This window comes from Nothobranchius furzeri, chromosome 4, assembly GCF_043380555.1.
Source record: "Nothobranchius furzeri strain GRZ-AD chromosome 4, NfurGRZ-RIMD1, whole genome shotgun sequence".
Classification (NCBI taxonomy): Eukaryota; Metazoa; Chordata; class Actinopteri; order Cyprinodontiformes; family Nothobranchiidae; genus Nothobranchius; species Nothobranchius furzeri.
Genome location: NC_091744.1, coordinates 56,991,228 through 57,010,314, shown reverse-complemented (window position 1 = coordinate 57,010,314; position 19,087 = coordinate 56,991,228). Strand labels below are relative to the sequence as shown.

The window sequence follows — 19,087 nt, the reverse complement described above, 5'->3', positions numbered from 1 at the left end:
CATTTTACCCAAACAAAGCCATTCAGTCAAACATGGCAGACGAAGAGATAGAATTCTTCTCACTGATCGAACTTATGTTAAGCATAAGTCTGTGCAAACATAGACTCATGAGAGACCTGGGTGATGAAGCTCAATGGTTAAAGGAATCACGGAAGCGGTGTGAAGTGCTCCGTCGCGCGTCTAGACGGTACCATAGGAGGCGAGCTGCCATGGTTCGCCGCATGCTACAGGAGCAAGCTATCTTAGGTGTGCACAGTGTCCCCCGGGCCCCTCCTCCTCCTCCCTGTCCGGAACTCGACCTCACCAGTCTGAAGCAGCCACCTTGCTCGTGACCAGTCCAGACCTGTTACTAGGGGCGTTGTCCGGTTTAATTACGGAAAACATTATTGGATGTTTGTATTCAGACACAAAGGTCTTTCAGATAGAGTCCTGAAAATTTACGTTTTTCAAAGCCTGTCTGAAGGGGGCTTTAGTTTCTCTAAGATCGTTAGCTTCTTTTTTAAACTGGTCCAGTTGCAATTGTGTTTTTATCTGAGGCAGGATTCTGCAGTTTGGGTTGCATTAAATTTTAAGGAGATTCATTAAAGAACTGGAATTGCTCCAGAAGTCCTTTGGTTTGTTAGCAGAGGATGGTTTCGATCCATCGACCTCTGGGTTATAGGCCCAGCACGCTTCCGCTGCGCCACTCTGCTTGGCAATTCTCCTTTCTCAAATGGTCCTATCTGCAACCTTTAAAAATGTGCCAGTACTGACGGAAGGTTTAAAGGTTGACTACAGTTGAAGCGTCTCCAAAAGTTGAAATAGAATGCCACATCTCAAGAATAAAGGCGTACTCATCGAAGCACTGCTGAACATATTGCTGTGTGTTTCAATTGATTGACTGTACCACATGCACTGAAATCTATGCTTCCATAGTAGTGTTTATGGCAGAGGTGGGATTTGAACCCACGCCTCCTTAAAGACTGGAACCTTAATCCAGCGCCTTAGACCACTCGGCCACTCTAACACAAAGAAAACCCTTGAATGCCTTTGTCATTAACTGACCTCTGAAGGTGGGTGGACATTTTGCCTCCAATAACAAGTTAGCTGTACCACAGAAATACTTGTCACGTGTTAACATGTCATTTAAATTGATAAATACTCTGCAAACATCAAGTCAGGTAATTGTAGTGAGATTTAATGGTAATGCATCTTGACTCACATAAACCCTTTTCAGATTGGCATTCTGGAATATGTGTGGACAATTCAGTCCAGTTTTTAACCAGAACTGTGTTTTCAGACACACCACTTTTGTACTGGAAATTGTCCTTTCGGCTGCCTTCACACAGCAGGGAAAGGTTCGAGATGTTTGGGGGGGGGGGGGGCTGTATTTAGATATTGCGTAAACATTGTGTGGCGGGTGTACATGCGTCATTTTACCCAAACAAAGCCATTCAGTCAACCATGGCAGACGAAGAGATAGAATTCTTCTCACTGATCGAACTTATGTTAAGCATAAGTCTGTGCAAACATAGACTCATGAGAGACCTGGGTGATGAAGCTCAATGGTTAAAGGAATCACGGAAGCGGTGTGAAGTGCTCCGTCGCGCGTCTAGACGGTACCATAGGAGGCGAGCTGCCATGGTTCCCCGCATGCTACAGGAGCAAGCTATCTTAGGTGTGCACAGTGTCCCCCGGTCCCCTCCTCCTCCTCCCTGTCCGGAACTCGACCTCACCAGTCTGAAGCAGCCACCTTGTTCGTGACCAGTCCAGACCTGTTACTAGGGGGGTTGTCCGGTTTAATTACGGAAAACATTATCGGATGTTTGTATTCAGACACAAAGGTCTTACAGATAGAGTCCTGAAAATTTACGTTTTTCAAAGCCTGTCTGAAGGGGTCTTTAGTTTCTCCAAGATCGTTAGCTTCTTTTTTAAACTGGTCCAGTTGCAATTGTGTTTTTATCTGAGGCAGGATTCTGCAGTTTGGGTTGCATTAAATTTTAAGGAGATTCATTAAAGAACTGGAATTGCTCCAGAAGTCCATTGGTTTGTTAGCAGAGGATGGTTTCGATCCATCGACCTCTGGGTTATAGGCCCAGCACGCTTCCGCTGCGCCACTCTGCTTGGCAATTCTCCTTTCTCAAATGGTCCTATCTGCAACCTTTAAAAATGTGCCAGTACTGACGGAAGGTTTAAAGGTTGACTACAGTTGAAGCGTCTCCAAAAGTTGAAATAGAATGCCACATCTCAAGAATAAAGGCGTACTCATCGAAGCACTGCTGAACATATTGCTGTGTGTTTCAATTGATTGACTGTACCACATGCACTGAAATCTATGCTTCCATAGTAGTGTTTATGGCAGAGGTGGGATTTGAACCCACGCCTCCTTAGAGACTGGAACCTTAATCCAGCGCCTTAGACCACTCGGCCACTCTACCAAAAAGAAAACCCTTGAATGCCTTTGTCATTAACTGACCTCTGAAGGTGGGTGGACATTTTGCCTCCAATAACAAGTTAGCTGTACCACAGAAATACTTGTCACGTGTTAACATGTCATTTAAATTGATAAATACTCTGCAAACATCAAGTCAGGTAATTGTAGTGAGATTTAATGGTAATGCATCTTGACTCACATAAACCCTTTTCAGATTGCCATTCTGGAATATGTGTGGACAAGTCAGTCCGGTTTTTAACCAGAACTGTGTTTTCAGACACACCACTTTTGTACTGGAAATTGTCCTTTCGGCTGCCTTCACACAGCAGGGAAAGGTTCGAGATGTTTGAGGGGGGGGGGGGGGGGGGGGGGCTGTATTCAGATATTGCGTAAACATTGTGTGGCGGGTGTACATGCGTCATTTTACCCAAACAAAGCCATTCAGTCAAACATGGCAGACGAAGAGATAGAATTCTTCTCACTGATCGGACTTATGTTAAGCATAAGTCTGTGCAAACATAGACTCATGAGAGACCTGGGTGATGAAGCTCAATGGTTAAAGGAATCACGGAAGCGGTGTGAAGTGCTCCGTCGCGCGTCTAGACGGTACCATAGGAGGCGAGCTGCCATGGTTCGCCGCATGCTACAGGAGCAAGCTATCTTAGGTGTGCACAGTGTCCCCCGGTCCCCTCCTCCTCCTCCCTGTCCGGAACTCGACCTCACCAGTCTGAAGCAGCCACCTTGTTCGTGACCAGTCCAGACCTGTTACTAGGGGCGTTGTCCGGTTTAGTTACGGAAAACATTATCGGATGTTTGTATTCAGACACAAAGGTCTTTCAGATAGAGTCCTGAAAATTTACGTTTTTCAAAGCCTGTCTGAAGGGGGCTTTAGTTTCTCTAAGATTGTTAGCATCTTTTTTAAACTGGTCCAGTTGCAATTGTGTTTTTATCTGAGGCAGGATTCTGCAGTTTGGGTTGCATTAAAATTTAAGGAGATTCATTAAAGAACTGGAATTGCTCTAGAAGTCCTTTGGTTTGTTAGCAGAGGATGGTTTCGATCCATCGACCTCTGGGTTATGGGCCCAGCACGCTTCCGCTGCGCCACTCTGCTTGGCAATTCTCCTTTCTCAAATGGTCCTATCTGCAACCTTTAAAAATGTGCCAGTACTGACAGAAGGTTTAAAGGTTGACTACAGTTGAAGTGTCTCCAAAAGTTGAAATAGAATGCAACATCTCAAGAATAAAGCCACACTCATCGAAGCACTGAAGAACAAATTGCTGTGTGTTTCAATCGATTGACTGTACCACGTGCACTTAAATCTATGCTTCCATAGTTGTGTTTATGGCAGAGGTGGGATTTGAACCCACGCCTCCTTAGAGACTGGAACCTTAATCCAGCGCCTTAGACCACTCGGCCACTCTACCACAAAGAAAACCCTTGAATGCCTTTGTCATTAACTGACCTCTGAAGGTGGGTGGACATTTTGCCTCCAATAACAAGTTAGCTGTACCACAGAAATACTTGTCACGTGTTAACATGTCATTTAAATTGATAAATACTCTGCAAACATCAAGTCAGGTAATTGTAGTGAGATTTAATGGTAATGCATCTTGACTCACATAAACCCTTTTCAGATTGCCATTCTGGAATATGTGTGGACAATTCAGTCCGGTTTTTAACCAGAACTGTGTTTTCAGACACACCACTTTTGTACTGGAAATTGTCTTTTCGGCTGCCTTCTCACAGCAGGGAAAGGTTCGAGATGTTTGGGGGGGGGGGGGGCTGTATTCAGATATTGCGTAAACATTGTGTGGCGGGTGTACATGCGTCATTTTACCCAAACAAAGCCATTCAGTCAAACATGGCAGACGAAGAGATAGAATTCTTCTCACTGATCGAACTTATGTTAAGCATAAGTCTGTGCAAACATAGACTCATGAGAGACCTGGGTGATGAAGCTCAATGGTTAAAGGAATCACGGAAGCGGTGTGAAGTGCTCCGTCGCGCGTCTAGACGGTACCATAGGAGGCGAGCTGCCATGGTTCGCCTCATGCTACAGGAGCAAGCTATCTTAGGTGTGCACAGTGTCCCCCGGGCCCCTCCTCCTCCTCCTCCCTGTCCGGAACTCGACCTCACCAGTCTGAAGCAGCCACCTTGCTCGTGACCAGTCCAGACCTGTTACTAGGGGCGTTGTCCGGTTTAATTACGGAAAACATTATCGGATGTTTGTATTCAGACACAAAGGTCTTTCAGATAGAGTCCTGAAAATTTACGTTTTTCAAAGCCTGTCTGAAGGGGGCTTTAGTTTCTCTAAGATCGTTAGCTTCTTTTTTAAACTGGTCCAGTTGCAATTGTGTTTTTATCTGAGGCAGGATTCTGCAGTTTGGGTTGCATTAAATTTTAAGGAGATTCATTAAAGAACTGGAATTGCTCCAGAAGTCCTTTGGTTTGTTAGCAGAGGATGGTTTCGATCCATCGACCTCTGGGTTATAGGCCCAGCACGCTTCCGCTGCGCGACTCTGCTTGGCAATTCTCCTTTCTCAAATGGTCCTATCTGCAACCTTTAAAAATGTGCCAGTACTGACAGAAGGTTTAAAGGTTGACTACAGTTGAAGCGTCTCCAAAAGTTGAAATAGAATGCAACATCTCAAGAATAAAGCCGCACTCATCGAAGCACTGCTGAACATATTGCTGTGTGTTTCAATAGATTGACTGTACCACGTGCACTTAAATCTATGCTTCCATAGTTGTGTTTATGGCAGAGGTGGGATTTGAACCCACGCCTCCTTAGAGACTGGAACATTAATCCAGCGTCTTAGACCACTCGGCCACTCTACCAGAAAGAAAAACCTTGAATGCCTTTGTCATTAACTGACCTCTGAAGGTGGGTGGACATTTTGCCTCCAATAACAAGTTAGCTGTACCACAGAAATACTTGTCACGTGTTAACATGTCATTTAAATTGATAAATACTCTGCAAACATCAAGTCAGGTAATTGTAGTGAGATTTAATGGTAATGCATCTTGACTCACATAAACCCTTTTCAGATTGGCATTCTGGAATATGTGTGGACAATTCAGTCCGGTTTTTAACCAGAACTGTGTTTTCAGACACACCACTTTTGTACTGGAAATTGTCTTTTCGGCTGCCTTCTCACAGCAGGAAAAGGTTCGAGATGTTTGAGGGGGGGGGGGGGGGCTGTATTCAGATATTGCGTAAACATTGTGTGGCGGGTGTACATGCGTCATTTTACCCAAACAAAGCCATTCAGTCAAACATGGCAGACGAAGAGATAGAATTCTTCTCACTGATCGAACTTATGTTAAGCATAAGTCTGTGCAAACATAGACTCATGAGAGACCTGGGTGATGAAGCTCAATGGTTAAAGGAATCACGGAAGCGGTGTGAAGTGCTCCGTCGCGCGTCTAGACGGTACCATAGGAGGCGAGCTGCCATGGTTCGCCGCATGCTACAGGAGCAAGCTATCTTAGGTGTGCACAGTGTCCCCCGGGCCCCTCCTCCTCCTCCCTGTCCGGAACTCGACCTCACCAGTCTGAAGCAGCCACCTTGCTCGTGACCAGTCCAGACCTGTTACTAGGGGCGTTGTCCGGTTTAATTACGGAAAACATTATTGGATGTTTGTATTCAGACACAAAGGTCTTTCAGATAGAGTCCTGAAAATTTACGTTTTTCAAAGCCTGTCTGAAGGGGGCTTTAGTTTCTCTAAGATCGTTAGCTTCTTTTTTAAACTGGTCCAGTTGCAATTGTGTTTTTATCTGAGGCAGGATTCTGCAGTTTGGGTTGCATTAAATTTTAAGGAGATTCATTAAAGAACTGGAATTGCTCCAGAAGTCCTTTGGTTTGTTAGCAGAGGATGGTTTCGATCCATCGACCTCTGGGTTATAGGCCCAGCACGCTTCCGCTGCGCCACTCTGCTTGGCAATTCTCCTTTCTCAAATGGTCCTATCTGCAACCTTTAAAAATGTGCCAGTACTGACGGAAGGTTTAAAGGTTGACTACAGTTGAAGCGTCTCCAAAAGTTGAAATAGAATGCCACATCTCAAGAATAAAGGCGTACTCATCGAAGCACTGCTGAACATATTGCTGTGTGTTTCAATTGATTGACTGTACCACATGCACTGAAATCTATGCTTCCATAGTAGTGTTTATGGCAGAGGTGGGATTTGAACCCACGCCTCCTTAAAGACTGGAACCTTAATCCAGCGCCTTAGACCACTCGGCCACTCTAACACAAAGAAAACCCTTGAATGCCTTTGTCATTAACTGACCTCTGAAGGTGGGTGGACATTTTGCCTCCAATAACAAGTTAGCTGTACCACAGAAATACTTGTCACGTGTTAACATGTCATTTAAATTGATAAATACTCTGCAAACATCAAGTCAGGTAATTGTAGTGAGATTTAATGGTAATGCATCTTGACTCACATAAACCCTTTTCAGATTGGCATTCTGGAATATGTGTGGACAATTCAGTCGAGTTTTTAACCAGAACTGTGTTTTCAGACACACCACTTTTGTACTGGAAATTGTCCTTTCGGCTGCCTTCACACAGCAGGGAAAGGTTCGAGATGTTTGGGGAGGGGGGGGGGGGGGGGGGGGGGCTGTATTTAGATATTGCGTAAACATTGTGTGGCGGGTGTACATGCGTCATTTTACCCAAACAAAGCCATTCAGTCAACCATGGCAGACGAAGAGATAGAATTCTTCTCACTGATCGAACTTATGTTAAGCATAAGTCTGTGCAAACATAGACTCATGAGAGACCTGGGTGATGAAGCTCAATGGTTAAAGGAATCACGGAAGCGGTGTGAAGTGCTCCGTCGCGCGTCTAGACGGTACCATAGGAGGCGAGCTGCCATGGTTCCCCGCATGCTACAGGAGCAAGCTATCTTAGGTGTGCACAGTGTCCCCCGGTCCCCTCCTCCTCCTCCCTGTCCGGAACTCGACCTCACCAGTCTGAAGCAGCCACCTTGTTCGTGACCAGTCCAGACCTGTTACTAGGGGGGTTGTCCGGTTTAATTACGGAAAACATTATCGGATGTTTGTATTCAGACACAAATGTCTTACAGATAGAGTCCTGAAAATTTACGTTTTTCAAAGCCTGTCTGAAGGGGTCTTTAGTTTCTCCAAGATCTTTAGCTTCTTTTTTAAACTGGTCCAGTTGCAATTGTGTTTTTATCTGAGGCAGGATTCTGCAGTTTGGGTTGCATTAAATTTTAAGGAGATTCATTAAAGAACTGGAATTGCTCCAGAAGTCCTTTGGTTTGTTAGCAGAGGATGGTTTCGATCCATCGACCTCTGGGTTATAGGCCCAGCACGCTTCCGCTGCGCCACTCTGCTTGGCAATTCTCCTTTCTCAAATGGTCCTATCTGCAACCTTTAAAAATGTGCCAGTACTGACGGAAGGTTTAAAGGTTGACTACAGTTGAAGCGTCTCCAAAAGTTGAAATAGAATGCCACATCTCAAGAATAAAGGCGTACTCATCGAAGCACTGCTGAACATATTGCTGTGTGTTTCAATTGATTGACTGTACCACATGCACTGAAATCTATGCTTCCATAGTAGTGTTTATGGCAGAGGTGGGATTTGAACCCACGCCTCCTTAAAGACTGGAACCTTAATCCAGCGCCTTAGACCACTCGGCCACTCTAACACAAAGAAAACCCTTGAATGCCTTTGTCATTAACTGACCTCTGAAGGTGGGTGGACATTTTGCCTCCAATAACAAGTTAGCTGTACCACAGAAATACTTGTCACGTGTTAACATGTCATTTAAATTGATAAATACTCTGCAAACATCAAGTCAGGTAATTGTAGTGAGATTTAATGGTAATGCATCTTGACTCACATAAACCCTTTTCAGATTGGCATTCTGGAATATGTGTGGACAATTCAGTCCAGTTTTTAACCAGAACTGTGTTTTCAGACACACCACTTTTGTACTGGAAATTGTCCTTTCGGCTGCCTTCACACAGCAGGGAAAGGTTCGAGATGTTTTGGGGGGGGGGGGGGGGGGGGGGGGGGGGCTGTATTTAGATATTGCGTAAACATTGTGTGGCGGGTGTACATGCGTCATTTTACCCAAACAAAGCCATTCAGTCAACCATGGCAGACGAAGAGATAGAATTCTTCTCACTGATCGAACTTATGTTAAGCATAAGTCTGTGCAAACATAGACTCATGAGAGACCTGGGTGATGAAGCTCAATGGTTAAAGGAATCACGGAAGCGGTGTGAAGTGCTCCGTCGCGCGTCTAGACGGTACCATAGGAGGCGAGCTGCCATGGTTCCCCGCATGCTACAGGAGCAAGCTATCTTAGGTGTGCACAGTGTCCCCCGGTCCCCTCCTCCTCCTCCCTGTCCGGAACTCGACCTCACCAGTCTGAAGCAGCCACCTTGTTCGTGACCAGTCCAGACCTGTTACTAGGGGGGTTGTCCGGTTTAATTACGGAAAACATTATCGGATGTTTGTATTCAGACACAAAGGTCTTACAGATAGAGTCCTGAAAATTTACGTTTTTCAAAGCCTGTCTGAAGGGGTCTTTAGTTTCTCCAAGATCGTTAGCTTCTTTTTTAAACTGGTCCAGTTGCAATTGTGTTTTTATCTGAGGCAGGATTCTGCAGTTTGGGTTGCATTAAATTTTAAGGAGATTCATTAAAGAACTGGAATTGCTCTAGAAGTCCTTTGGTTTGTTAGCAGAGGATGGTTTTGATACATCGACCTCTGGGTTATGGGCCCAGCACGCTTCCGCTGCGCCACTCTGCTTGGCAATTCTCCTTTCTCAAATGGTCCTATCTGCAACCTTTAAAAATGTGCCAGTACTGACGGAAGGTTTAAAGGTTGACTACAGTTGAAGCGTCTCCAAAAGTTGAAATAGAATGCAACATCTCAAGAATAAAGCTGTACTCATCGAAGCACTGCTGAAGATATTGCTGTGTGTTTCAATCGATTGACTGTACCACGTGCACTGAAATCTATGCTTCCATAGTTGTGTTTATGGCAGAGGTGGGATTTGAACCCACGCCTCCTTAGAGACTGGAACCTTAATCCAGCGCCTTAGACCACTCGGCCACTCTAACACAAAGAAAACCCTTGAATGCCTTTGTCATTAACTGACCTCTGAAGGTGGGTGGACATTTTGCCTCCAATAACAAGTTAGCTGTACCACAGAAATACTTGTCACGTGTTAACATGTCATTTAAATTGATAAATACTCTGCAAACATCAAGTCATGTAATTGTAGTGAGATTTAATGGTAATGCATCTTGACTCACATAAACCCTTTTCAGATTGCCATTCTGGAATATGTGTGGACAATTCAGTCCGGTTTTTAGCCAGATTTGTGTTTTCAGACACACCACTTTTGTACTGGAAATTGTCCTTTCGGCTGCCTTCACACAGCAGGGAAAGGTTCGAGATGTTTGAGGGGGGGGGGCTGTATTCAGATATTGCGTAAACATTGTGTGGCGGGTGTACATGCGTCATTTTACCCAAACAAAGCCATTCAGTCAAACATGGCAGACGAAGAGATAGAATTCTTCTCACTGATCGGACTTATGTTAAGCATAAGTCTGCGCAAACATAGACTCATGAGAGACCTGGATGATGAAGCTCAATGGTTAAAGGAATCACGGAAGCGGTGTGAAGTGCTCCGTCGCGCGTCTAGACGGTACCATAGGAGGCGAGCTGCCATGGTTCCCCGCATGCTACAGGAGCAAGCTATCTTAGGTGTGCACAGTGTCCCCCGGTCCCCTCCTCCTCCTCCCTGTCCGGAACTCGACCTCACCAGTCTGAAGCAGCCACCTTGTTCGTGACCAGTCCAGACCTGTTACTAGGGGGGTTGTCCGGTTTAATTACGGAAAACATTATCGGATGTTTGTATTCAGACACAAAGGTCTTACAGATAGAGTCCTGAAAATTTACGTTTTTCAAAGCCTGTCTGAAGGGGTCTTTAGTTTCTCTAAGATCGTTAGCTTCTTTTTTAAACTGGTCCAGTTGCAATTGTGTTTTTATCTGAGGCAGGATTCTGCAGTTTGGGTTGCATTAAATTTTAAGGAGATTCATTAAAGAACTGGAATTGCTCTAGAAGTCCTTTGGTTTGTTAGCAGAGGATGGTTTCGATCCATCGACCTCTGGGTTATGGGCACAGCACCATTCCGCTGCGCCACTCTGCTTGGCAATTCTCATTTCTCAAATGGTCCTATCTGCAACCTTTAAAAATGTGCCAGTACTAACAGAAGGTTTAAAGTTGACTACAGTTGAAGCGTCTCCAAAAGTTGAAATAGAATGCAACATCTCAAGAATAAAGGCGTACTCATCGAAGCACTGGTGAACATATTGCTTTGTGTTTCAATCGATTGACTGTACCACGTGCACTGAAATCTATGCTTCCATAGTTGTGTTTATGGCAGAGGTGGGATTTGAACCCACGCCTCCTTAGAGACTGGAACCTTAATCCAGCGCCTTAGACCACTCGGCCACTCTACCACAAAGAAAACTCTTGAATGCCTTTGTCATTAACTGACCTCTGAAGGTGGGTGGACATTTTGCCTCCAATAACAAGTTAGCTGTACCACAGAAATACTTGTCACGTGTTAACATGTCATTTAAACTGATAAATACTCTGCAAACATCAAGTCAGGTAATTGTAGTGAGATTTAATGGTAATGCATCTTGACTCACATAAACCGTTTTCAGATTGCCATTCTGGAATATGTGTGGACAAGTCAGTCCGGTTTTTAACCAGAACTGTGTTTTCAGACACACCACTTTTGTACTGGAAATTGTCCTTTCGGCTGCCTTCACACAGCAGGGAAAGGTTCGAGATGTTTGAGGGGGGGGGGCTGTATTCAGATATTGCGTAAACATTGTGTGGCGGGTGTACATGCGTCATTTTACCCAAACAAAGCCATTCAGTCAAACATGGCAGACGAAGAGATAGAATTCTTCTCACTGATCGAACTTATGTTAAGCATAAGTCTGTGCAAACATAGACTCATGAGAGACCTGGGTGATGAAGCTCAATGGTTAAAGGAATCACGGAAGCGGTGTGAAGTGCTCCGTCGCGCGTCTAGACGGTACCATAGGAGGCGAGCTGCCATGGTTCGCCGCATGCTACAGGAGCAAGCTATCTTAGGTGTGCACAGTGCCCCCCGGTCCCCTCCTCCTCCTCCCTGTCCGGAACTCGACCTCACCAGTCTGAAGCAGCCACCTTGTTCGTGACCAGTCCAGACCTGTTACTAGGGGCGTTGTCCGGTTTAATTACGGAAAACATTATCGGATGTTTGTATTCAGACACAAAGGTCTTTCAGATAGAGTCCTGAAAATTTACGTTTTTCAAAGCCTGTCTGAAGGGGGCTTTAGTTTCTCTAAGATTGTTAGCTTCTTTTTTAAACTGGTCCAGTTGCAATTGTGTTTTTATCTGAGGCAGGATTCTGCAGTTTGGGTTGCATTAAAATTTAAGGAGATTCATTAAAGAACTGGAATTGCTCTAGAAGTCCTTTGGTTTGTTAGCAGAGGATGGTTTCGATCCATCGACCTCTGGGTTATGGGCCCAGCACGCTTCCGCTGCGCCACTCTGCTTGGCAATTCTCCTTTCTCAAATGGTCCTATCTGCAACCTTTAAAAATGTGCCAGTACTGACAGAAGGTTTAAAGGTTGACTACAGTTGAAGCGTCTCCAAAAGTTGAAATAGAATGCAACATCTCAAGAATAAAGGCGTACTCATCGAAGCACTGCTGAACATATTGCTTTGTGTTTCAATCGATTGACTGTACCACGTGCACTGACATCTATGCTTCCATAGTTGTGTTTATGGCAGAGGTGGGATTTGAACCCACGCCTCCTTAGAGACTGGAACCTTAATCCAGCGCCTTAGACCACTCGGCCACTCTACCACAAAGAAAACCCTTGAATGCCTTTGTCATTAACTGACCTCTGAAAGTGGGTGGACATTTTGCCTCCAATAACAAGTTAGCTGTACCACAGAAATACTTGTCACGTGTTAACATGTCATTTAAATTGATAAATACTCTGCAAACATCAAGTCAGGTAATTGTAGTGAGATTTAATGGTAATGCATCTTGACTCACATAAACCCTTTTCAGATTGCCATTCTGGAATATGTGTGGACAAGTCAGTCCGGTTTTTAACCAGAACTGTGTTTTCAGACACACCACTTTTGTACTGGAAATTGTCCTTTCGGCTGCCTTCACACAGCAGGGAAAGGTTCGAGATGTTTGGGGGGGGGGGGGGGGGGGGGGCTGTATTCAGATATTGCGTAAACATTGTGTGGCGGGTGTACATGCGTCATTTTACCCAAACAAAGCCATTCAGTCAAACATGGCAGACGAAGAGATAGAATTCTTCTCACTGATCGAACTTATGTTAAGCATAAGTCTGTGCAAACATAGACTCATGAGAGACCTGGGTGATGAAGCTCAATGGTTAAAGGAATCACGGAAGCGGTGTGAAGTGCTCCGTCGCGCGTCTAGACGGTACCATAGGAGGCGAGCTGCCATGGTTCGCCGCATGCTACAGGAGCAAGCTATCTTAGGTGTGCACAGTGTCCCCCGGTCCCCTCCTCCTCCTCCCTGTCCGGAACTCGACCTCACCAGTCTGAAGCAGCCACCTTGTTCGTGACCAGTCCAGACCTGTTACTAGGGGCGTTGTCCGGTTTAATTACGGAAAACATTATCGGATGTTTGTATTCAGACACAAAGGTCTTTCAGATAGAGTCCTGAAAATTTACGTTTTTCAAAGCCTGTCTGAAGGGGGCTTTAGTTTCTCTAAGATCGTTAGCTTCTTTTTTTAAACTGGTCCAGTTGCAATTGTGTTTTTATCTGAGGCAGGATTCTGCAGTTTGGGTTGCATTAAATTTTAAGGAGATTCATTAAAGAACTGGAATTGCTCCAGAAGTCCTTTGGTTTGTTAGCAGAGGATGGTTTTGATACATCGACCTCTGGGTTATGGGCCCAGAACGCTTCCGCTGCGCCACTCTGCTTGGCAATTCTCCTTTCTCAAATGGTCCTATCTGCAACCTTTAAAAATGTGCCAGTACTGACAGAAGGTTTAAAGGTTGACTACAGTTGAAGCGTCTCCAAAAGTTGAAATAGAATGCAACATCTCAAGAATAAAGCCGCACTCATCGAAGCACTGCTGAACATATTGCTGTGTGTTTCAATCGATTGACTGTACCACGTGCACTTAAATCTATGCTTCCATAGTTGTGTTTATGGCAGAGGTGGGATTTGAACCCACTCCTCCTTAGAGACTGGAACCTTAATCCAGCGCCTTAGACCACTCGGCCACTCTACCACAAAGAAAACCCTTGAATGCCTTTGTCATTAACTGACCTCTGAAGGTGGGTGGACATTTTGCCTCCAATAACAAGTTAGCTGTACCACAGAAATACTTGTCACGTGTTAACATGTCATTTAAATTGATAAATACTCTGCAAACATCAAGTCAGGTAATTGTAGTGAGATTTAATGGTAATGCATCTTGACTCACATAAACCCTTTTCAGATTGCCATTCTGGAATATGTGTGGACAAGTCAGTCCGGTTTTTAACCAGAACTGTGTTTTCAGACACACCACTTTTGTACTGGAAATTGTCCTTTCGGCTGCCTTCACACAGCAGGGAAAGGTTCGAGATGTTTGGGGGGGGGGGGGGCTGTATTCAGATATTGCGTAAACATTGTGTGGCGGGTGTACATGCGTCATTTTACCCAAACAAAGCCATTCAGTCAAACATGGCAGACGAAGAGATAGAATTCTTCTCACTGATCGAACTTATGTTAAGCATAAGTCTGTGCAAACATAGACTCATGAGAGACCTGGGTGATGAAGCTCAATGGTTAAAGGAATCACGGAAGCGGTGTGAAGTGCTCCGTCGCGCGTCTAGACGGTACCATAGGAGGCGAGCTGCCATGGTTCGCCGCATGCTACAGGAGCAAGCTATCTTAGGTGTGCACAGTGTCCCCCGGTCCCCTCCTCCTCCTCCCTGTCCGGAACTCGACCTCACCAGTCTGAAGCAGCCACCTTGTTCGTGACCAGTCCAGACCTGTTACTAGGGGCGTTGTCCGGTTTAATTACGGAAAACATTATCGGATGTTTGTATTCAGACACAAAGGTCTTTCAGATAGAGTCCTGAAAATTTACGTTTTTCAAAGCCTGTCTGAAGGGGGCTTTAGTTTCTCTAAGATCGTTAGCTTCTTTTTTAAACTGGTCCAGTTGCAATTGTGTTTTTATCTGAGGCAGGATTCTGCAGTTTGGGTTGCATTAAATTTTAAGGAGATTCATTAAAGAACTGGAATTGCTCTAGAAGTCCTTTGGTTTGTTAGCAGAGGATGGTTTTGATACATCGACCTCTGGGTTATGGGCCCAGCACGCTTCCGCTGCGCCACTCTGCTTGGCAATTCTCCTTTCTCAAATGGTCCTATCTGCAACCTTTAAAAATGTGCCAGTACTGACGGAAGGTTTAAAGGTTGACTACAGTTGAAGCGTCTCCAAAAGTTGAAATAGAATGCAACATCTCAAGAATAAAGCTGTACTCATCGAAGCACTGCTGAACATATTGCTGTGTGTTTCAATCGATTGACTGTACCACGTGCACTGAAATCTATGCTTCCATAGTTGTGTTTATGGCAGAGGTGGGATTTGAACCCACGCCTCCTTAGAGACTGGAACCTTAATCCAGCGCCTTAGACCACTCGGCCACTCTAACACAAAGAAAACCCTTGAATGCCTTTGTCATTAACTGACCTCTGAAGGTGGGTGGACATTTTGCCTCCAATAACAAGTTAGCTGTACCACAGAAATACTTGTCACGTGTTAACATGCCATTTAAATTGATAAATACTCTGCAAACATCAAGTCATGTAATTGTAGTGAGATTTAATGGTAATGCATCTTGACTCACATAAACCCTTTTCAGATTGCCATTCTGGAATATGTGTGGACAATTCAGTCCGGTTTTTAACCAGAACTGTGTTTTCAGACACACCACTTTTGTACTGGAAATTGTCCTTTCGGCTGCCTTCACACAGCAGGGAAAGGTTCGAGATGTTTGAGGGGGGGGGGCTGTATTCAGATATTGCGTAAACATTGTGTGGCGGGTGTACATGCGTCATTTTACCCAAACAAAGCCATTCAGTCAAACATGGCAGACGAAGAGATAGAATTCTTCTCACTGATCGGACTTATGTTAAGCATAAGTCTGCGCAAACATAGACTCATGAGAGACCTGGATGATGAAGCTCAATGGTTAAAGGAATCACGGAAGCGGTGTGAAGTGCTCCGTCGCGCGTCTAGACGGTACCATAGGAGGCGAGCTGCCATGGTTCCCCGCATGCTACAGGAGCAAGCTATCTTAGGTGTGCACAGTGTCCCCCGGTCCCCTCCTCCTCCTCCCTGTCCGGAACTCGACCTCACCAGTCTGAAGCAGCCACCTTGTTCGTGACCAGTCCAGACCTGTTACTAGGGGGGTTGTCCGGTTTAATTACGGAAAACATTATCGGATGTTTGTATTCAGACACAAAGGTCTTACAGATAGAGTCCTGAAAATTTACGTTTTTCAAAGCCTGTCTGAAGGGGTCTTTAGTTTCTCTAAGATCGTTAGCTTCTTTTTTAAACTGGTCCAGTTGCAATTGTGTTTTTATCTGAGGCAGGATTCTGCAGTTTGGGTTGCATTAAATTTTAAGGAGATTCATTAAAGAACTGGAATTGCTCTAGAAGTCCTTTGGTTTGTTAGCAGAGGATGGTTTCGATCCATCGACCTCTGTGTTATGGGCCCAGCACGCTTCCGCTGCGCCACTCTGCTTGGCAATTCTCCTTTCTCAAATGGTCCTATCTGCAACCTTTAAAAATGTGCCAGTACTAACAGAAGGTTTAAAGTTGACTACAGTTGAAGCGTCTCCAAAAGTTGAAATAGAATGCAACATCTCAAGAATAAAGGCGTACTCATCGAAGCACTGGTGAACATATTGCTTTGTGTTTCAATCGATTGACTGTACCACATGCACTGAAATCTATGCTTCCATAGTTGTGTTTATGGCAGAGGTGGGATTTGAACCCACTCCTCCTTAGAGACTGGAAACTTAATCCAGCGCCTTAGACCACTCGGCCACTCTACCACAAATAAAACCCTTGAATGCCTTTGTCATTAACTGACCTCTGAAGGTGGGTGGACATTTTGCCTCCAATAACAAGTTAGCTGTACCACAGAAATACTTGTCACGTGTTAACATGTCATTTAAACTGATAAATACTCTGCAAACATCAAGTCAGGTAATTGTAGTGAGATTTAATGGTAATGCATCTTGACTCACATAAACCCTTTTCAGATTGCCATTCTGGAATATATGTGGACAAGTCAGTCCGGTTTTTAACCAGAACTGTGTTTTCAGACACACCACTTTTGTACTGGAAATTGTCCTTTCGGCTGCCTTCACACAGCAGGGAAAGGTTTGAGATGTTTGGGGGGGGGGGGCTGTATTCAGATATTGCGTAAACATTGTGTGGCGGGTGTACATGCGTCATTTTACCCAAACAAAGCCATTCAGTCAAACATGGCAGACGAAGAGATAGAATTCTTCTCACTGATCGAACTTATGTTAAGCATAAGTCTGTGCAAACATAGACTCATGAGAGACCTGGGTGATGAAGCTCAATGGTTAAAGGAATCACGGAAGCGGTGTGAAGTGCTCCGTCGCGCGTCTAGACGGTACCATAGGAGGCGAGCTGCCATGGTTCGCCGCATGCTACAGGAGCAAGCTATCTTAGGTGTGCACAGTGTCCCCCGGTCCCCTCCTCCTCCTCCCTGTCCGGAACTCGACCTCACCAGTCTGAAGCAGCCACCTTGTTCGTGACCAGTCCAGACCTGTTACTAGGGGCGTTGTCCGGTTTAATTACGGAAAACATTATCGGATGTTTGTATTCAGACACAAAGGTCTTTCAGATAGAGTCCTGAAAATTTACGTTTTTCAAAGCCTGTCTGAAGGGGGCTTTAGTTTCTCTAAGATTGTTAGCTTCTTTTTTAAACTGGTCCAGTTGCAATTGTGTTTTTATCTGAGGCAGGATTCTGCAGTTTGGGTTGCATTAAAATTTAAGGAGATTCATTAAAGAACTGGAATTGCTCTAGAAGTCCTTTGGTTTGTTAGCAGAGGATGGTTTCGATCCATCGACCTCTGGGTTATGGGCCCAGCACGCTTCCGCTGCGCCACTCTGCTTGGCAATTCTCCTTTCTCAAATGGTCCTATCTGCAACCTTTAAAAATGTGCCAGTACTGACAGAAGGTTTAAAGGTTGACTACAGTTGAAGCGTCTCCAAAAGTTGAAATAGAATGCAACATCTCAAGAATAAAGCCGCACTCATCGAAGCACTGCTGAACATATTGCTGTGTGTTACAATTGATTTACTGTACCACGTGCACTTAAATCTATGCTTCCATAGTTGTGTTTATGGCAGAGGTGGGATTTGAACCCACGCCTCCTTAGAGACTGGAACCTTAATCCAGCGCCTTAGACCACTCAGCCACTCTACCACAAAGAAAACCCTTGAATGCCTTTGTCATTAACTGACCTCTGAAGGTGGGTGGACATTTTGCCTCCAATAACAAGTTAGCTGTACCACAGAAATACTTGTCACGTGTTAACATGTCATTTAAATTGATAAATACTCTGCAAACATCAAGTCAGGTAATTGTAGTGAGATTTAATGGTAATGCATCTTGACTCACATAAACCCTTTTCAGATTGCCATTCTGGAATATGTGTGGACAATTCAGTCCGGTTTTTAACCAGAACTGTGTTTTCAGACACACCACTTTTGTACTGGAAATTGTCCTTTCGGCTGCCTTCACACAGCAGGGAAAGGTTCGAGATGTTTGGGGGGGGGGGGGGGGGGCTGTATTCAGATATTGCGTAAACATTGTGTGGCGGGTGTACATGCGTCATTTTACCCAAACAAAGCCATTCAGTCAAACATGGCAGACGAAGAGATAGAATTCTTCTCACTGATCGAACTTATGTTAAGCATAAGTCTGTGCAAACATAGACTCATGAGAGACCTGGGTGATGAAGCTCAATGGTTAAAGGAATCACGGAAGCGGTGTGAAGTGCTCCGTCGCGCGTCTAGACGGTACCATAGGAGGCGAGCTGCCATGGTTCGCCGCATGCTACAGGAGCAAGCTATCTTAGGTGTGCACAGTGTCCCCCGGTCCCCTCCTCCTCCTCCCTGTCCGGAACTCGACCTCACCAGTCTGAAGCAGCCACCTTGTTCGTGACCAGTCCAGACCTGTTACTAGGGGCGTTGTCCGGTTTAATTACGGAAAACATTATCGGATGTTTGTATTCAGACACAAAGGTCTTTCAGATAGAGTCCTGAAAATTTAGGTTTTTCAAAGCCTGTCTGAAGGGGGCTTTAGTTTCTCTAAGATCGTTAGCTTCTTTTTTAAACTGGTCCAGTTGCAATTGTGTTTTTATCTGAGGCAGGATTCTGCAGTTTGGGTTGCATTAAATTTTAAGGAGATTCATTAAAGAACTGGAATTGCTCTAGAAGTCCTTTGGTTTGTTAGCAGAGGATGGTTTTGATCCATCGACCTCTGGGTTATGGGCCCAGCACGCTTCCGCTGCGCCACTCTGCTTGGCA

The 19,087-nt window shown here is 44.9% G+C and overlaps 15 non-coding genes across 15 annotated transcripts; all 15 read right to left on the bottom strand.

Moving 5' to 3' along the window:
• Nucleotides 1-620: 620 nt before the first annotated feature.
• On the bottom strand, nt 621-692 carry trnai-uau (transfer RNA isoleucine (anticodon UAU)). Its single transcript has one exon. It is a non-coding gene; the product is annotated as a tRNA-Ile (tRNA).
• A 226-nt stretch (nt 693-918) lies between these two features.
• On the bottom strand, nt 919-1,006 carry trnal-aag (transfer RNA leucine (anticodon AAG)). The gene has a single exon. It is a non-coding gene; the product is annotated as a tRNA-Leu (tRNA).
• Nucleotides 1,007-2,031: 1,025 nt separating this feature from the next.
• Nucleotides 2,032-2,103, bottom strand: trnai-uau (transfer RNA isoleucine (anticodon UAU)). Its single transcript has one exon. It is a non-coding gene; the product is annotated as a tRNA-Ile (tRNA).
• A 232-nt stretch (nt 2,104-2,335) lies between these two features.
• Nucleotides 2,336-2,417, bottom strand: trnal-aag (transfer RNA leucine (anticodon AAG)). Its single transcript has one exon. It is a non-coding gene; the product is annotated as a tRNA-Leu (tRNA).
• Nucleotides 2,418-3,756: 1,339 nt separating this feature from the next.
• trnal-aag (transfer RNA leucine (anticodon AAG)) lies at nt 3,757-3,838 on the bottom strand. The gene has a single exon. It is a non-coding gene; the product is annotated as a tRNA-Leu (tRNA).
• A 2,442-nt stretch (nt 3,839-6,280) lies between these two features.
• On the bottom strand, nt 6,281-6,352 carry trnai-uau (transfer RNA isoleucine (anticodon UAU)). Its single transcript has one exon. It is a non-coding gene; the product is annotated as a tRNA-Ile (tRNA).
• Nucleotides 6,353-6,578: 226 nt separating this feature from the next.
• trnal-aag (transfer RNA leucine (anticodon AAG)) lies at nt 6,579-6,666 on the bottom strand. Its single transcript has one exon. It is a non-coding gene; the product is annotated as a tRNA-Leu (tRNA).
• A 1,038-nt stretch (nt 6,667-7,704) lies between these two features.
• trnai-uau (transfer RNA isoleucine (anticodon UAU)) lies at nt 7,705-7,776 on the bottom strand. Its single transcript has one exon. It is a non-coding gene; the product is annotated as a tRNA-Ile (tRNA).
• A 226-nt stretch (nt 7,777-8,002) lies between these two features.
• trnal-aag (transfer RNA leucine (anticodon AAG)) lies at nt 8,003-8,090 on the bottom strand. Its single transcript has one exon. It is a non-coding gene; the product is annotated as a tRNA-Leu (tRNA).
• Nucleotides 8,091-9,428: 1,338 nt separating this feature from the next.
• trnal-aag (transfer RNA leucine (anticodon AAG)) lies at nt 9,429-9,516 on the bottom strand. The gene has a single exon. It is a non-coding gene; the product is annotated as a tRNA-Leu (tRNA).
• Nucleotides 9,517-10,842: 1,326 nt separating this feature from the next.
• On the bottom strand, nt 10,843-10,924 carry trnal-aag (transfer RNA leucine (anticodon AAG)). Its single transcript has one exon. It is a non-coding gene; the product is annotated as a tRNA-Leu (tRNA).
• A 1,327-nt stretch (nt 10,925-12,251) lies between these two features.
• Nucleotides 12,252-12,333, bottom strand: trnal-aag (transfer RNA leucine (anticodon AAG)). Its single transcript has one exon. It is a non-coding gene; the product is annotated as a tRNA-Leu (tRNA).
• A 1,338-nt stretch (nt 12,334-13,671) lies between these two features.
• trnal-aag (transfer RNA leucine (anticodon AAG)) lies at nt 13,672-13,753 on the bottom strand. The gene has a single exon. It is a non-coding gene; the product is annotated as a tRNA-Leu (tRNA).
• A 1,323-nt stretch (nt 13,754-15,076) lies between these two features.
• trnal-aag (transfer RNA leucine (anticodon AAG)) lies at nt 15,077-15,164 on the bottom strand. The gene has a single exon. It is a non-coding gene; the product is annotated as a tRNA-Leu (tRNA).
• A 2,735-nt stretch (nt 15,165-17,899) lies between these two features.
• On the bottom strand, nt 17,900-17,981 carry trnal-aag (transfer RNA leucine (anticodon AAG)). The gene has a single exon. It is a non-coding gene; the product is annotated as a tRNA-Leu (tRNA).
• Nucleotides 17,982-19,087: the final 1,106 nt, after the last annotated feature.